The sequence below is a fragment of the Sparus aurata genome, chromosome 19 (genome assembly GCF_900880675.1).
Source record: "Sparus aurata chromosome 19, fSpaAur1.1, whole genome shotgun sequence".
NCBI classification, from domain to species: domain Eukaryota; kingdom Metazoa; phylum Chordata; class Actinopteri; order Spariformes; family Sparidae; genus Sparus; species Sparus aurata.
Genome location: NC_044205.1, coordinates 27,756,486 through 27,762,778, shown reverse-complemented (window position 1 = coordinate 27,762,778; position 6,293 = coordinate 27,756,486). Strand labels below are relative to the sequence as shown.

The window sequence follows — 6,293 nt, the reverse complement described above, 5'->3', positions numbered from 1 at the left end:
ACAGATATTTATTTTGTTAAATATATGAAGTGAAGGATTTGTGAGAAATCTTTGAATGTTCATCATTTTATTTCAGGGAGCAGAAGAAACACAAAAGAGACTCACAGATGGACAGGAAAGTTCATCTGGAGCTGAAAAAGGGAGTCAGAACGAGATAGAAGAAACTCAGCAGATTCCTGATTCTCCTGCTTATTCAGCCTGACTCTGAATGTGATCGCAGCAACATGGAGTCGACTGTGGAACCTAGAAGAAGAGGAAGACGAGCATCATGTTTCAGCAGAGCAGCCAGCAGGATCAGGAGGGCCCTGTCCAGGATTTGTGGAGATAGTTCTGCTTCTTCCCCTGATGATGGAAACACTAGCATCAGGAGTCCCCCGGATGACGATGACTATTTAGAAGTCGAGAGTCAAATGCTCGAACTCACAGGTAGTTCTTTTACTGAACCTGATTTTGAAGATTGTATTTCTTTAGCAGAGATTTATGAGGACATTGACGATTTCGACGAGGGTAATAGACTCCCATTCACAGCTAGTTCTACTTATTCCTCTGGACATGCCCTGTTATGTCCAGATGCATTTGAGCGGTTGTATCAGTGTCCTGAAAGCTGGCCAAGCGATATCTATGACCCCCTGGAAGAAATGGAGGAACCTGTTACAGCTGTGAGCTCCTCAGTCACAAACACCCAGCCGACCCGTCCTCACCTCCAGCTGTCCTCAGATCCTGGTTGGAGTCAAAGAGGCTCCAGCTGTTTGCCTCGTTCTCACAGCGTTCCCTCACTGAGTCAAATAAGCTGTGCAGAGAACAAGACCTTCAGACCATCACAGAGCTTACCTGACATGCTGTTAAAAAGCAGCTTTGAGGAGTTTACACCTGATATCACTGTTGATGAGGATGATGAAAGCTACCGGTTCCTGTGCTCCTGCCCAGGCCTGTACCAGTGCAGTGTGACGGGCCTGGTGTTCCACATGGAGGGAGAAGGGGACGTGGTTTACAGGATTGTCTCTTGGGACAGGAGGCTACTGGCCCAACATCACAAGAAGCCTGCAGGACCCCTGTTTGACATCAAATGTCTGCAGCAGTCTGTGTGTCGGCTTCATCTCCCACACTGTGAGATCCCATCCACAGCTGGATGTCCATTCTTGTCAGTCGCTCACCTGAATGATGAGAGCATCGAGTTCATCCCCCCTCATAAGATAACAGAAACTCATGTGATCATCAACATCTCAGGGTTTTCTAGTTATGGTAACATCAAGGATGAAGACTCACCTCCTGAGCCGGTCCGAGCGCTGGTTCTGCTGTTCTACAGGCCTGCAGATGATCCCAATCTTGAATCCCTCCTCAATGTGTTGATGCTACCAGGTAACGTCTCGGTCCGAGATGTGCAGCGCACCAGGAAGAAATGAGTAGGAGATGAGCTCTACATAGAGACATCCTCACACTGTAAACTGCTGCCAGGGCAGGAATACACACTGTCCACTTGTCCTGAAGACGACTCAGTTCTAGTTCAACCAACAACAGCAGAGTTTGACTGTGACATCTATGACAACTACATCCCATCATTCCAGGTGGATTTAGAGAAAATCCTGAAACATATTAAACTGTTTCTGAGAGACACCAACAGACACAGTGTCTGGGAGAGACGAGTTTGTCTTTCATCAGCTGGACTAACAAAGTCCTGTAGACAGAGCGCTCTGAATCTGCCTTCACACGAGAAGCTGTTTGACATACGGAGCAGCTTCATCGAGGGGATATCAGGACCTGTTCTCAAGAGTCTGCTGGACAAACTGTTTGAGAAAAAGGTGCTGATTAATTCTGAGAGGGAGTCAGCGGACGAGATGCGAAACAGAGGAGACAAAGCTCGTTTTGTTATCGACACAGTGAGGATGAAAGGTGAAGCTGCCAGTTCAGAGATGATCGAGTTCCTCTGTGAGGTCGACCCCTTCCTCTGTGAACATCTTGGGCTGATCTGAAGCTAAACCAACCTGAGAGGAGACCTGAGGAGGTCTGGAGCCCTCTGCTGGTCCTTTCAGAGGCTGCTCTCCAGTCGTATCAAATAATCTCCTCAGCTGATGGATGTCATGGAAATTAATCATTTTAAATGTCCATTTTTCAAATTAAGCACTTCTTGTCCAGGTGAACTTCCTCCTTTCAAAATCTGGAGACACAACAGATAAATCGTTATCCTGCCATGTTTATTATTGATACAGATTTGATTTTGTTAGCGTGGGATCTCTGTGGCTAAATGAAGAATATTCATGATGTGTGTCTCTGATTAAAGGAGCAGTCTGTAGTTTTAAGGAAGAAATGTTAATGAGATGAGATAGATTTCCATTGACTGATCTGTCCTGCCTAAACAAACTTAATAAACAAACTATTTGTTTCTATGACAACACAATTTATGCTGTTTTACTTTGTTTATGTGTGGCGGACCCTGCCACCTGTCTCGCTTTAAACATTGTTCTTCTTATTTTACTCTGAGCACAGCTTATACAACCATTTATTGAAAAGAAAGTGCATTATCGCCTGATTAGTATTGTAAATATTTAAATTCTGAGTTTTTATACAAAACTACATAGCGCTCCTTTAAACTGCGGAACTCTATGATTAATTCTGACCCTTCAGTGTTTGTCATTCTACCCTCTTTGGTTGTTTCTGCTGTTTTTTTTAAAGTATTTTTAAGTATTTTTTTATTTACTTGTACATACTTTTATCTCTGTCAGTATTGATTGCTTCTGTTAATCAGTGTTGCTGTTTTTAATGTCTCTCTGCAAACCAAAGTTGACATCTTTTTGTGGGGAAAAAAACACATCAGACACATTTTTTTGTCGTGTAACATGTGTAGTCAGAGTCTTATTAAAGACAGTAAACATATTGGAGGTTTTAGTTGGTTTTGGTTGTGTTCAACAATACGTCACGTGGGGTCAAGATATGCTTCAGTGATTGGTTTAACCATCAGGTGCAATTCTTTATCATCTCATCCATCTGCCTTGCCACAATTTATGGTATGTGGTCTAAAACAGTAAGAAATACAAACTGAAATAACTGTATTAATAAGGAAATAAACATTAAAGACAATGCCACTAACTCCTCGTGGTTGGCAGTAAGTGAAATGACACATAAACTGAAGAACTCTCTCATCCAGAAATTACATGTGGCCTAATTATTGAATTTGAAGGTGCAATATGTACAAGTTTGAGTTGAAAACTTTAAAAAAAAATTGCCTAAAATTGTCAAGAAAATGTGAAGAAATTGCAGTTTTGATATCATGTGTAAAGACCAACACTCTCCTGGTGCTCTGAGCTCCAATCCTGGCGGCAACAGATAGCAGCAGTTAGCTGTTAATCACTTTGTTTGAAGTATGAATCTGACCAGTGGATTATTAATTTTTTTTTTTTGCCACAGCCAGGGCTGGACTGGTAATCTGGCATACTGGGCATTTTCCCGGTGGGCCGACAGCCCTCAGGGGCCGATGCTGATGGATTTCTTTTTTTTTTTAAGAGACCGGACCACAATTTAGAGGGAGCGGCCCATTGGTCCATCTTCAATATAGACAGTGGACTGAACCAATCAGGATGTAGTACGACAGCGACCCGGCCCCTCTCTGTGCTGTCTACTGTAACTTCCGCTAGTTTCAAAGTGTTGAGTGTGAGGAGTGGCAACATGGAGCAACCAAAGAGAAAGAAATTGGGTGCGGAGAAGTTGCGTGCGGAGAGAAGAATCTCACTGTAGATGCTGCAATGTGCAAAGATCACAGACATGTTGGCTGGAGAAGCTGCTGTAGCCTCCACGTCCTCTGAGACAGCTATGATCCAGCAGCAGCAGGTTGAAGGTGAAGACAGCAGCAGCGGGCAGGAGAGGAGCAGCAGAGATGATGCTGACCAACAGGGACAGTGTAGTACAGCCGGTAAGCAGGTAGTAATGTTAATACAGGGACTGTGAGGTGATGGAGGGAACGGTAGCTCTATTACATGTACAGTTCTCAACGGGTCGGGCCTCGGGTTGCCACCCCGGATTTGTGGAAAAACAGGACACTCGACTAGCTGACAGACTGATACTGCCGTTCATAGTCCTGATTTGTATCAAGACTGTTAATGTTTAAAAAATGTACTTATGGCTGATATAAACAAACACATCTCAATATTGGTACTGGCCTCAAAAGTCCAGTTCTGGTCAGGCTATAATCATACGGATTTAAACAACATTTCCAACACTGTTTGTTTACACCAGCAGCTTATTCTCAACCATCTCTGTTCTCGTTTGTGTCCTTCAGCTGCCCGAAACAGAGAGTGGGCCCTGGAGGACCATAAAGTCAAAGACCCGTCCATGGAGGAGGCTGTTGGAAAGACCCCCACCCAACAAATGGTTCAGTCCATCCCACCTGACCACAACGGCTCCAAGGGGAAATGTTTTTTTCACCAGACAAGTCTACAAAACCTTTTTGCCGAACTTTAAATATTAATGTTCATGTTTTCAATTTGATCACAGCAAAGGAAAAAGTGTGTGTGCGGCTTGTGCTTTTACTCTATGAACAATTTGAACTTACAGAAACAATATGGACTAAGGTACGTTTTAACCGTTTGTTTTTTTGGTATAAATGACACATTCAGAAACCAGAAACAGGTCGTTTTTTCGTTTTTCTAACTGTGGGCAAAAAACAGAAATCACCAATATGGCTCAATTTCTTGTTTTTTTGTTCGTACTGACAAAACAAATTTACCACTCACTATTTCGTTTCCATTGGTTGATGGGCCTTCGGCACCCCAATGCCTCTGATTGGCTAGTGTGCTCTATCAATTATATTTGTGCTGTGCTCTTCACAATAAAGGTTCTTGCGTACGTCTCGGCCTTTAGACAGTGCAATGTTAACACAAATTGCGACAGACAGACGAGATGAGACTGCATTATGATCACAGACCATACTGACGGCCTTTAGCCTCATTATGCTCTCACTGAGAAGTGCCGCACATGATTTTGTTTTATCACCTTTAATGACAACAAAAATGTTTGTCATATCAAATGAACAACCTTTCATTCCTTTTTGAAATGTTCTGCTGGTGCATGGATTATAAAGTAATGCAAGAGAAAAAGATAGCCTAAATAAATAAATCAAATAAATATTGTAATGACAGTTAATGTGCAGCTGATAGACTAAAACTGCACTATGTCTGTTTTGAAAATGAAAGTACTATAGTATGTTTTCTGAAGGATGCAATGTGAACCTTTTCATCAGTAGGTTTTTTAATTAATTAAACCTTTATTTTGAAGAGCACAGCACAAATATAATTGATAGAGCACACTAGCCAATCAGAGGCATTGGGGTGCTGAAGGCCCACCCACCAATGGAAACGAAATAGTGAGTGGTAAATTTGTTTTGTCAGTACGAACAAGAAACAAGAAATTGAGCCATATTGGTGATTTCTGTTTTTTGCCCACAATTACAAAAACGAAAAAACGACCTGTTTCTGGTTTCTGAATGTGTCATTTATACCAAAAAAACAAACGGTTAAAACGTACCTTAGTCCATATTGTTTCTGTAAGTTCAAATTGTTCATAGAGTAAAAGCACAAGCCGCACACACACTTTTTCCTTTGCTGTGATCAAATTGAAAACATGAACATTAATATTTAAAGTTCAGAGAGCATATTTAGGGTCAGACTGAATTAGCTGAAAACAAACAGGTGAAGTGAGAGAGGGAAAAAAATATTCAGAGAAAAATCTGACCATTACTGGTGCAGCTGATGTATTAAATTAATGTACTTATTTGAAATACACAGTGAACAGTTATGAATTAGATGAGTGGACGGTTTTACTTCAATTACATTACTGACTATTTTTAAATAAGTAACTGTATCAGAACAAACATTTTAAATAACCCTCCTGATCCCCGGACAAGTAAACCAAATGTGTTCAGTCCTGACAACATGTAGTGCTTTACAGACCAGTAATATGATTTTAAAGTGCAGGTAACAATGAGGCTGCATAACGATCATATAAACTACTGTAGCTGCTCAACATGACCTTTTATCTGTCTGCCTGGTGACATCACAGGCAGCACTGCAGGTATATTTCATATCAGCTGCTGGTAAAACGTTATAAACTCTCACAGCTGCTGTTAGCTTCATTCATGTGATAAGAGATGGAGAGAGGCTAACTTATTCAGACATTAAACAACACATGGTTTCTAAATCAGTCATTCCCAGAATAGGAATAGATAATGAAGGTAATGGAAGCCCTGCTCTCCATTACAGAAAGAAAATGTTTACATCAAATATAGTTAAAGCTTTGAAAATGCC

At 41.5% G+C, this 6,293-nt stretch overlaps 1 pseudogene; it reads left to right on the top strand.

Moving 5' to 3' along the window:
* Positions 1-625: 625 nt before the first annotated feature.
* On the top strand, positions 626-1,975 carry LOC115569932 (NACHT, LRR and PYD domains-containing protein 1b allele 2-like; annotated as a pseudogene).
* Positions 1,976-6,293: the final 4,318 nt, after the last annotated feature.